This window comes from Corvus cornix, chromosome 9, assembly GCF_000738735.6.
Source record: "Corvus cornix cornix isolate S_Up_H32 chromosome 9, ASM73873v5, whole genome shotgun sequence".
Lineage (NCBI taxonomy): Eukaryota > Metazoa > Chordata > Aves > Passeriformes > Corvidae > Corvus > Corvus cornix.
The window spans coordinates 2,667,004-2,679,747 of record NC_046339.1 but is presented as its reverse complement, the minus strand read 5'-3'; the positions used below and the strand labels follow the sequence as shown (position 1 = coordinate 2,679,747).

Sequence of the window (12,744 nt, the reverse complement as noted above, 5' to 3'; positions counted from 1 at the left end):
GGGGTGAGCTTTCACCTTATGTGCCACACTTTGCACCCTCTCATCTGACATAGGAAATATTAGAGACAGCAAAAAGGCTTCCAAAAAACAAATTTGTCCTTATTCACTTGAGGAACCTCATTTTTGTCTTTTTTTCACCTTTGAGAGGCTTCCAAAAAAATAATTTCTTCTTATTTATTTGGGGAACCTCCTTGTCTGCTTTTCAGCTTGGAGAGGCCCAGCACCTCGCCTGAATCCCAAGTTTCAGCCCCAGGGGATGGTTGTACTGAGGGCCCAGGATAACAATTCCTGAGAAACTCGCCCACGTTGAGAAATCCCAGCTTCAAACTCACTTGGCCACCCCGGGGTCACACCCCAGAGCCTCTCCCATCCCACATTCCCTCAGCCACTCTGGATCCAGCCCAGATGTGTCCCATTGCAGGAAATCCCACGAAAATCCAGTTTCCCACAGAATTAAACACCCTGCTTGTGCTGAGATGGGATTTTTTAACTCTCACTCTCCTCGGAGTTTGACTTTCCAGCACTTGTAAAATAACAACACCCAGAGGTTTGACACTGACACTGAACCGTGCTGTAAATCAAGTCTCTCCTGATGGGAGAGAATTTTCTAAAAGTCCTTGCAAGGAGTTTCAAAGATAAAACGAGACTTTTCCTTGAGTTTCAATGCTTCCAGATAGTTGTTTATTAAGTCTTACTAGAGGAACAGAGCCACTAGTGTGACTCAGGTACAGCATAGAGCACAGAAAGCAGGAATGAAGTCTAATTATCAAGACTTACGCAGCCTTTTAAAGATATTTTAACCAATAGTTACTAAAAACGTACATTAGTTTTACTTTCTTACCAATTATTCAGTAACACGACCAGGAACTGCGGAATTTTCTATCCACTCATTCCAAACTTCTTTTACTGCAGAATATGGAGTGGTAGAAGAAGGTTTAGAGAACAACAACAATCCTCCATTTTGGTATTTTTTACTCTTATCTATTTACTATAAAGAGAAGCCCAAAGCCTCTAAATTTTTCACCCTGTGACAATCTTACCTAGTAGTCTATAACCTAATTCACACCACTGTATTTTCTAGCTGTTGTCTGACTGTTGGTAATTTTTTCCAAGGTTTGAAGCTAAAACAGTGTTGTTCAGGGGGGTAAGAACCCTTCAAAACAGGCAGAGAAATATTCTCGGCACTCTGGGTTCCTACAGACACAATCCTGCTGCACACCCCACTAGAAAATCCCCACTGAAGGCACAAAGCCTTGCCTGAAAGACACAAAGTCCTGCACTGGAAATCTTCTTTTCTGAGCTTTAGTTTTTGGAACCATTGGAATTTTGTTGGAACTGTTGCGGTCTGACAGCAGCTGAAGAGAAGTACCCGCTTAGGGCAGCTCAGAGGGAAAGCACCACGAACCAGGGTGGGGAGGAAATGATGGAAAAGCAGCTCTCATTTCCCATCAGTGTCATTCCAAAGGGTTCCCAAGTGCTGCCTGCACTGAAAGGCTCCTCCTGGGTACAAACTGTGGGAGTGAGGGGCTGGGGAGGAGTAGCTGTGTAGAACAGGAGCAGACATTGTGCTAAAGAGACACTGATGGCCCTGGCATTACAGTTCCACTCATGGAAAAGATAAAACCTCGTCACGCTCGGCTGTGCTTGCGTTAATGAAGCTGCCACACACGCACAGATAATTGGGTTTTTCCTTGGAGCTGGAAGGAGCAGGTGGATGGCAACATCTGGCAGCACGGCTGGAGCGTGGTGGGCTGGGAAAAGAGGGTTGGGCACCTTTGGGGATCCTTTTCCTTCCTTTTCCTTCCCTCCTTTTATACGAAAATCTCACTTTTGTGATTGTTCTTCTGGTCAGTTGAGGAACTTTGGGGTTTTTTCAGCTAAACCAGGAAATCTTTGATAAATGATGAAGAGTTTGGAAGTTCCTCTTTACATTTGCTGGAAATACCAATCTCCTGTGACTCCAAGGATTAAGCCAAGCTTGGCAGTGCTTTCAATTACCAACACAAATATACTGCAATATGAATTTGTGAATTATCATTATTTGCAACTGAAATGTTAAAAATTAATCCAATGCAATGCACTTCAAATTAGCCCATGTGGAAAGCTGAAGTGTTTAAATACACATGGGATGTGTGCTATATATAAATATATAATTCACAAGTGCATGGTTAAGTGGACACACTTAAACACACACTATGTCTATTACTTAAATTATTAATATTTAAATTGTATTATTTAAAGTAAGGGTTGTTTTCCTTTTATTATATAGTTGCTCTCACATTCAGAGTCGTTCCAGTTGAATGTTTAATGCATATGAGGCATTATGCACATTACTATAATTAAGGCATAAGAGATTCAGAAATGCTCCCTGACCAGTGGGTCCCTTTTTAATCATCTCAGGAGACCTTTCGTCCCCCTGATACAAACCCTACACTCAGGGTCAGCCCAGAAAGCAGCTGATACTGAAATATTCCAGCTCTTTTTAAAAATGGATAAAATTTGCATTGAGTACCGGGTGTAGGAGCGGCAAATAAAAATGACATGCAAGCAGGATGTCCAAAAATTACCTGCTAAAAACATTATTTGCCATTAACTGAGTCTTGAAAGTAGCCCAGGGATGGAGGAGAGCGAGGAATCCAATCTGGAGCAGGCCCTCCAGATCCGTGGTTTTCTTTGCCAGCATGGGAGCAGCTGGGAGAATCTGCTGTGGAAAAGAGAAAATATTCAACATCTTTGTGGATTTGGATATCCAAACCAGTTCATCAGGACACAGGGGCTGGAATTAAATCAGGTATGTCCAGGAATTGATGTAAGAGCTTCCAATGCCCTGTGTCCATGGAGAAAAATTCTCCTCAGATCTGGGTTTTGTAGAATCATGGAATGGTTTGGGTTGGGAGGGACCTTAAAAATAATCTCATTCCAATCCCTGCCATGGGCAGGGACACCTTCCACCATCCCAGGCTGCTCCAAGCCCCGTCCAACCTGGCCTTGGGATCTTGGTTTTCATAGTTGGATAAAGTCTAGGACTGAGGAGTTTGGGAGTTGGGTTGAATCCAAAAGAGCTGCTGCCTAAAAGTGACAGAATTTGCAGATTTGTGCTATTTTTTCCTAAATTTGAATGTACTGGCGAGTGACAAACTCTGATGTGTTTGGACAAAGCCAGCAAAGAGAAACCTGCAAAGAGCTGGGCTCTGCTTCAAGTCCAACTTCTTGTTATTGCTTTCGCTAATAGATTTAATTCCACTGGTTATTATTTTTAACAGATTAAAGAGAAATTAAAAGCAGCTCTTATAAGTATTTACACTTTCAGATAAATATTTAATAAATGTTCTCTGTTGTGACACTTCCTCTCCTCAGAACAGCACAACTCTGGACAAACAACAACAGCCACAGAAGCTCCTCTTTCTCCTGTTTTGATCCACACAATTCCTCACACCTTTCCCTCATATTCACTAATGACAGAAAACAGAATTTCCTGCTCTGCATATCCAACCTCTCCAATTACTCTTTGCTCTCCAGCATTCCCATCCATGTTCCAGTGCAGGGATGCTGGGAAGGGCATTTTGTTGTTTTCCATGCAGGCAGGTCCTGCTTCCTTCACAAGATTCCAGCTCACTCCTTTCATGAAATCCCCCTCCCCATTGAACTCCTGGCCCCCTCAGATCTCTCTTTCCCATTTTTCCACCACCTTCGGCTCTGTTCAGTGCTCTGAGCCATGACCAGCCTGGAGAAAATGCTTTTCTAGGCTCTGCTATTCCATCTCTACCTTAGAACAGGAAATATTTCCATGCCACCTCTGCTTGTTACAATCCTAAATGGATCTCATTGGTTCTGCCCTCTACCCTTAATAACCAGAAACATTTTGGAGTGAAAATGGAGATATCCCATCCTTTGGAGAGCCTAATCCCTTCCCACAGATCTTTCCAAGCAATAAAAACAAAGTTTGCCTGACTTTGAGAACTTCCCCACAGCACAAAAGCTTTTTCCAAGGGTTTTAATTGAAGCCAAGCCCCTATTTAGGTTACGACGTCCTATATTTAACTAGAATGGAATCATTTCTTTTCTTGTGTTTAACCTTTGATCAGCTGCCTACCTTTGAACTCTGGATGTCGACCTCCTCCTTGTCATCCTTGTCCCACTTCTCCTGTAGCTCTTGCATAACCTCAGAAATCAAAATCAAATTCTCTCTTTGCTGAAATAACTTTTATTGTTTTTCTTCACAGGCACAGCTTCACTTTGTTCTTTTGTTTCTTAATGTAACCACCACGGAGATCTGGAACACAATAACGAAGATGTTTGTACAGTTTTAAATAAAATTCAGCACAGGGGGAGTGTGTGGTTGAACAACAACAGTAATTACAGAAAATACAGCATAAATGAAAAAAATAACGTGTTAAAAATCCTGTCGTGGTCTGAATTTTGCTTTTTTTGATATGGCTTAGAATGTTCTAAACTGTATCATTACCTCCTTTCAGGTTCTTGTATTCAACGACTTGTTGCTTCAGAGTGATGCAGGTAAAAATCTTCCTTATTAATATTTGCTTCCAAATGAATTCCAAAGAGAGAAGTGAATTTCTGCATTCAGAGAGCACAGACAAACAAATTCCCATCAATCCCCTTGTCCCCCAAATAGTTTCAAACTACCCAGATCTAAGTGATTTATAAATCCTGTGGCACTTGCAGGCTTGGGGCATATTCAAAGGTTGTTTTGTCCCTTTTTTCCTTTTTCTTTGGAAATATCCTTTCGTCCCACATCCCACCCCGCTTCTTCCACTGTCATATCCCAGATGGAAATTATTTTCTTACCTAGGGACACAGAGCAATAAATCAAAACTGGTTTTAGTAAGACCAACTCAAAGCAGACCCTGAGCAGTAACAGCACCTCTGCATTTCCTCAGCATTTCCTGGATCTGGCTTTTCCCACAGGGTTTATGCCAGGCAGGTCACCACTGAAATCTCTGGAATTACATGGATAAACCTACCACAAGAGAATTCCCACATCTTCTCCAGCCTGATTATTCTGACTGTTTCTCAGAATTTGCTGTTTCTCCTCTGAACCCTGGGAACTTTGTTCAGCCCAACATTCCCACTACTGGACATAACTTAAGCCCTTCTTGTGCTGACTTCCCACAAGCTGAAATTTTGGATATTTCTTCACACATTTTTATGTTTTCCTGCCTTTCAAGAAGGTAGTGTTGCCACCAGGCTGTCGCTGGCAGTGTCCCACACATGGCCAGAGCCTTTCCGAGTCCCTTCCAACTCCAGATATTCCATGATTTAAACACTGAGTACCTGGAGAATAGAACCATTCATTAATATCTTAAGAGAAGAATTTTGGGTCAGGCTTTTTGCCTCTCACAATGCATTTTAATGCACTTCTTATGGAGTCTTCCATTAGGCCTCTGCAGAGGTAGTTCAGATTTTCCTTTTATTCAGCATTTCCTCGCAAGGGAATAACAAAAGCTGAAATTCTCCACCTCCTGCAAGATAATCCTGTGAGATTTTTGTATTTATTGCTTCTGGATGTCAGACAGGGAATTCACTTCCCACCATACCATAAAGCTGATTTATGAGAATACAAATGCATATATGGGTCAAAATGAAGTGATTTTTTTTCCTTAAATAAAGGGGGCACAAAACTAAAAGAAGCTTTTTAAATAACGACAACATAGTGAAAATGTCAAATTTCAAGTTCTATACTTCCAACATGCAAAGTTCCATGTTGGGGAATGAATCAGAACATTTTTTTGTTGTTATTCTGGTGTAGGAACAGCACCTGAGAGAGGAAATACTTTCAGCTGCTGGAAATGTGGCTTTCACACTCATCTATAGCATGAGCCTATAGAGGATGTGTTTGTTATGATAAATATTTACACATGCAGACTCCCATTTCCACATCCTGCAGAACTGATTACGTCAAAGGAAAATATTTGGCTCCTTGACAAAAAATCCCACTTTTCACTTTTCCTTCCCCTTTCTTTTCTCTCCTTTCTTTTCTTTTTATGTTAAAAAATAATACATGCTGTACATTATATAAAATATAATATATTGTAATATTAATTCCTGCATCTTTGGAGAATATAATTTTCATACTATGGAGACTCTGTAAAAAGTCACCATGTCCAGAGTTTGTTTTTATTTGGATTTGTTTTTAGGATATTCCTCTTTTATCTACATGCCCTGTATTCACATATGTTCACCTGTGTAGAATTATAAGCAGTCTGCTTCCTTCATTTTTTTGAGATAACTTTAAATAATAATGAAAATCCATAAATAACATGGAAATCCACACCTAGAAATAAAATAAGTAAGTAGCACACCTGCAGTAGCAAGGTTAAAACATTACATTCTGAATATTTGGGCAATTATCTTCAAGAATGAGGACAAAATAAGTACTTAATTTTCCTGGAGCATGATCCTTTATAATTTTCTTGAATATTAAAAAATAAACCCTTAAAACCTTCAGTTGTTTCCAGTATCCTGTAAAAGTAAAGGTAGCAGCTGTGGAGTTATCACAAAATGAGTATGAGAACACCTTCAGGTACTCACCAGAGGTAGCACTGAGTATGTGCTGCTGCTGCAAATGTGATTGTGCTGCAGCAAATCCACAGAATTTTCCACCCAAGCAGCAGCAGGAAATGTTTTACACGAAGAGAAAAAGCCACGTCAGTCCCTCAGCCCCTTCACTGCAAGGATCACTCTTCTGCTCTTATTTGCTTTGTGGGTACCTTACCAATATTTAATTTGAACAGGCCCACGGAACACAACGAGCCCTGAGCACAAGGTGACCCAGGGGTGTCACTTGCAGGGACAATGAAAGGGTTTAGTGCCATCCTACTGAAGAGCAGGGACAGGAAAATGTGGAAAAGACTTTTAAAATGTCAGGTCCAACTATGACCTGGCACCACCACCACACTCCCACTGAACCACATCCTCCAGTGCCACATCCACACATTTTCTGAACAATCCCAGGGACAGGGCCTGAACAGTTCCAGGGACTCCACCACAGCCCTGAGCAGCCCCTTCCAATGCTTTACAACCCTTTCCATGAAGGAATTTCCCCAAAATCCACCCTGAGCCTCCCCTGGCCCAGCCTGAGGCCGTTCCCTCTCCTCCTGTCCCTGTTCCCTGGGAGCAGAGCCCGACCCCCCCGGCTGCCCCCTCCTGTCAGGGACTTGTGCAGAGCCACAAGGTCCCCCCTGAGCCTCCTTTGCTCCAGGCTCAGCCCCTTTCCCAGCTCCCTCAGCTGCTCCTGGTGCTCCAGCCCCTTCCCCATCTCTGTTCCCTTCCCTGGACACGCTCCAGCACAAGAAGAGAGATGAGGAGGGACAGCCCAGGTGGAGCCTCCCAAAATCCCCAACTCTACATCCCTGAATCCCAAGGGCACCCTGTATCCCTGAATCCCTGCAGCTCCTCAGCAGCTGGGAGGGATGAGGCTGGGAAAGTGCATCCCTAAGGCCACGAGCAGGGGAGCAGCACCAAGAGCCGCAAATGAGCGGAAAAAAAGTTTGCTTGTAGTATGAGAAAAACCTAAAAACTGGGGAAACTTCTCTTTTCTTTTTTTCCCTTCTTTTTTAAATGCTAAGCCACAGATTTTAACAACAAGAGGAGAAAAAAAAAAAAAGAGAACACTGTTGTCGAAACCAAAGAATTTCAACTTCCCAGCCTTCTTTATTGTTGTCAACTTCAGAAATTCCCGAAGCCTAACAACATCACTTCAAAAGCACTTGGTCTAAACGAACACCAGATAATGAAAGAACATCCTTTAAGAATATTTCCAGAGACATAAAAACCCCCAGCAAGCTTCCACGAGCGACACTTTGACAAACGACGCTCCCAAAAAACCAAAAAAAATCTGGGCACGGAACTGAAGCTGCTGGCGAGAGTGACACTTTCCCTCCTGCTAATTGACGACTTGAGAAACAAAGCCACGAAAAGAGGCACATTCTGCTGTTCCTCTGGTGCCTCGAGCCTGTCAGGGAGCTGGGAATCAGCTCCAGTTTGATCTGAGGCAGCGCACGGAGCCGAGCGGGGCAGCAGGAGGGATCTGTCTGCAAGGGCTGGCACAAAGTGCTGTGAGAGGCAACCAAGGTGTGCTTGAAGGCCCAGTAGAGCAGCCAGGGAGGCTGAAAAGGCAGAAATTGCAATATTTTTAGTGCTCTGTGGTTTCTTATTTAACAGCTTAGCAGGGCTGAATGCATTAGGGACAAGCGTGGAATAAATTCAGGGTGGGAAGTTGGGAGGGTGAGGTGGAGGCATCACTCAGCCACTCAAAGGACCCTGGATTCAGGACAGTGTAATTTAGAGCTAAACCACCTCCAGGGGTTTTGTTTGGAGAAAAATCCAGAAATTTTGGCTAAAAAAATGTGTTCAAGGCCAGGCTGGATGGAGCTCTGAGCAACCTGGAAGGTGTCCCTGTCCATGGCAGGGGTGGAATGAGAGGAGCTTCAAGGTCCCTCCCAGCCCAAACCATTCCAGGATGCTGTGATTCTGCTGACTCGTTGGTTTAAAATCTATCCTGAATTGGTTTTAGTAATAAATCCTAGATTTTCTCCTACAAGTGGGGATTTTCCTTTTCTCTCAGCATTGTGCCATCAGTAATTATTTGATATATTGTTTGCTTGTTACAGAGCCCTCTCTGTATATATTATCTATAAATCTATTTATATATCTATATATTCCACTATTATAGCTGCCAAAAGTTTTTGGCTTGTGCAAATGACACAAAATCTGAAAAATGCTGGGCATTTTATTAACCCCTTTTTTAACTCATTCCCTATGCAATCATGAAACAGCCTCGGGCTTTATACTGGACATTTCAGCTGGAAGTATTACAAAACACATTGAAAGGAATTTAGGATTTAACAGTCTCCTACCAGATATTTTTATCAGGATCAGAGATCCTCTAGAATCCAGATTAGATGCTCTGCTGCTTTGTTTCCCTTTAACTCAGCAATAACCCTGTGTCTATCTGTATCAAGAGGGCTCTTAAAATTGTACCTTCACATGCAAGAACACTGCTCTGGTGGCTTCTTTCCCCCCCATTTTTATTTCTCTCTTCCATAAAAACCAATCCTCCATGAAGTTATCACCACTGAGGACAATAACAGGAAACAAAATGCACTGATGGAGATTTTAGTGCCGAGTTTCATGCTACAACCCACCCTTATGGCTTGGTTAGAGGGACAATAAAATCTGCCTTCTTTAGGGGAAAGCTGACACCTTCTTTTGGTCTCTGCCATCTCCAAAGGCCATGGCTGGCCTGAGGAGTTTGGATGATTTTGCCATGAGAATAATGAGAAACTTGAAGGCAAAAAGCCACCAGATATTATATTTTGCATCAAAAAATGCTGCATGGAGCATTCAGGTTTGTTATTTGGAACAGTGATCATGCAATTTAGCAAATTATAAAAAATAATGACAAGCACATGCCAAGTTTGGGGCATTTCCTCTGCAGGCTCAGCTGTGCTGTGTTTTATTCCACTTTGCAGAGGATTGTGTTTGGTCTCCTGCAGAAAGATTAGCATCAAATATTAATAGTTTTTTCCCTATGCAGAGTCAGAAGATGGGAAGTGTTTGACTGTTTTCCATCATTCTAACAAACTGCTCTGAAAGGAAAGAATTATGGAGTGTCTGAGGTGGGGAAAACTTTGCAGTGGCAGTCAAAAAAATGAGTCTCAATTCTGAAAATCACAACAGAGAGAAGTCCACAGGACTGAGGAGGGAATGCTGGGGCTCCCCCGACACAAATGCACCCTGTCAATCTTTGTGTCTTCCTAAATACCTGAACACTCCAGACATTTTTTTTCACCAATTCCACCCATTTCAGAGTTCTGTGGGAGGCAGTTAGCAGTAATGAAAGCTCACCTGAGGTCTGAGCACGTTGTTTTGAAACGCCACCCACAGAAGTTCGTGTAGATCTCAGACAAAGGAGGGGAACACAAACCTGTCTTTCAAAAAGAAGATGGGCAGAGCCTATTGTACACCAGGAACTTGTTTGTCTTCGCTGCAAACTCCAAATGTTGCTCTTTTAGCAGGAATTACTGACTTTGAGAAGGTGAACAAATCAGGTACAGACTCATTTCTCTTAACACGGACAGGAAGGAACTCAGCCTCCAGATCCACCTGGAATTTTGGGGTTAATTCTGTGTCACCTCTAGATCTCACCACCTCTTTCCTATTTTGGATGCATCCAAAGGCAACCAGAACAAAGTTCAAACAGCTCTAATTTCTCATAAATGTGCATTTCCTTCCTGAAAAGCTTTTAAACAAGAGCTGACTGCAGGAAAAAAAAGACAAAGGCTCCGTTAAAAATGAACCTGTTCCTTCCATAATACTTTTGATCAAATTAATGATTTATTGAGTGCAAGTATTGCTGCTATCAGGCTTCCACAGCACTTCCAAAAAGAAGTGGATGGCTGGAAAAAAACCTGTGGAGAATTATTGCTCACACAGACGTGGTGGAACAGAGTTAAAGCTCTCGCCAGCGATGAGAGCAATAAAATCTGACTAAGATAATGCAACAAACATAATGGTTTGCTTTGCATCTTAAATAGATAATGAAGCAACCAGAGGCAATAAATCCAGCAGTTCCTGCACTCCAGGCTCCATAAATAACAGCTCAGAGCAGTAGGATTTACAGTGCTAATAAAATTAACAGATGACCGAATTCCGGCGCTTTCACTCACCCCACCGGTGGTGTTCTCCCCGTGACGCTGGGGGGGCCGCTCCCAGGAGAAAGGCAGCAGCAAACTTCGGGATAGTGGAGCCAAATCGGAGCTAAAATACTCTTTTGTGGATGGGGAGAGGTGATCTTTAGGAATTGTGAGTCAACTATTTCCACAGCAGGTCCCTTGGGAGCTTTCCTTCTCCCTCCGCATCTCCAACCCACAAGAGAAGGCTCCAGGCACTTTTCCCTGTCCTGTTCCACACCAGCCCCTTCAACCTCGATGATCCAGTGATTTATTCCATGTTTCTGCTGGAGTGACCCTTTCTGGGGCTCCACTCACCTCATTTGAGCTGCTCACACAGCTTCAAGCTGAACAAAGCACCCCAGCTTCTCCAGCTGCGAGAAATCAGCCCGAATTAGAGCGCGTTCACTTATCCTGATTAAGGAATGTGGCTCAGGAGGGGAGAGGAAGCAGAAGGGTTGCCCAGAAGTTGCAGAGACCTCATTATTCCAAGTATTCCTGGCCAGGTTGGATGGGGTTTGGAGCAACATGGGCTCATGGAAGGTGTCCCTGCCCATGGGGCTGGAGGATCTTTAAGATCCCTTCCAACCCAAGCCATTTTGGGATTCAGTCTGGAGAGGGATGAGCTCTCCCAGCGATGGGGTGGAGATAAACAATCACCCAACAGCAGCTGCTGAGGCTTAGGCTGAAATGAAACAATCTTGTACCTAAATGTTCCCTTTCTATTCCTACCAAGAAAATCCGCTTGACATAATTTAATTACACCTACGAGGACATTACACCTCAGCAGAGGCAGGGAGTTCTGAGAGCGCCGTGTCAGAGCTGATGACATTATCTGAGCCACTTTTGATGGGATTAATGTTGTTTCAGGGAGCTGAGGAGAATTTTGCTGCACGAGATAGAACAGCAATGGAACAACAGGTCCAGAGGGTGAGCAAGGCTCTTCCAGGCAGCGGCGGATAATTATGAAATGTAATTATCCTTGGAGTTTCTCAGGGAAAAGAGCAAGTCCTGATAAACATTTTAGCACACTCTTGCTGTTTGGAGGGAAAGAAAGAAAGGGAAAAAAAAAAAAAAAAGGACGTTTCAAGGAAATTAAAAACCTAAGGCAGCAGGTTTTGCAGGGAGGGATTGAATCCTGAATGCTGGGATTTGGCAGGTCATTTAAATACGTGAAAATGTTATTTAATTCATGCAACCTAAAACTGTACAAATAAAAGCAAATTCAGAGGGAAAAGGATTCTCTTAGAGATGAAGGATGGGGATTTTAAAATCTAGAACGAATCAGTGGCTAAACCTGACACAGAACCCCCCTCTCCTTGCTGGTGGCTTCTCCCCATCCCTCAAATCCATCCCATTCCAGCACCAGTAAAGTGGAGTGGATCCAATCTGGGTGCAATTTTCCAAGCTTCTCATATTATTCTGAACAAAATTGTATAAAAAAACCCATGAGGGAAAGGAACAGAGCTAAAGAATCCTATTTATTATCTTTCCCTTTACTTTTACACTAAAGTGTGACGTTGAGCAGCTCACACTGGCATTGCCCAAATGGATTTAAAATTCCTTTCCTATTATTAATTGTGAAAAAGAAAAGAATAATAAAGATTGTGGCTATGACTGCCAAAATCACCAAACAAAGGGGATAAAGCAGCAAAAATTTTGTCCACTCCTTACGATTCACTTTGAAATACATTTTTGCACATAGCAAAGAATAAATAATACAAACAAAGTGCTCCCTCTCTGTGCTCTCCATTTCTACACACACACAAAAAAATGGGATGGGCTTTCCTGAGGACCCTGAAAGAAAAAAAAAAGAAAACAAACCCTGTAAAGGAAAATATTTTAAGGGAAATAATTTTTTAACAACTATTTTAAAATATTTTTCAATATTATTTTTAAATAACTATTCACAAGAGTTGAATTCCAGAAAAGGTGACTCCTCAAAACTGTTGCAAGATGTGGTCTGGAATTCTAAAATTCTGCTCCTTGGAGTCATTCCAGCACTGCCTCTCCACCTTATCCTTCTCCAGTGTAGGACAGGTACTGTGGGGCC

At 42.6% G+C, this 12,744-nt stretch overlaps 1 long non-coding RNA gene across 1 annotated transcript; it reads right to left on the bottom strand.

Moving 5' to 3' along the window:
• Window positions 1–2,261: 2,261 nt before the first annotated feature.
• On the bottom strand, window positions 2,262–5,967 carry LOC109950973. The gene is made up of 3 exons (XR_002273365.2): window positions 4,466–5,967; window positions 4,094–4,273; window positions 2,262–2,704 (listed from the first exon to the last, which is right to left on the bottom strand). It is a non-coding gene; the product is annotated as an uncharacterized LOC109950973 (long non-coding RNA).
• Window positions 5,968–12,744: the final 6,777 nt, after the last annotated feature.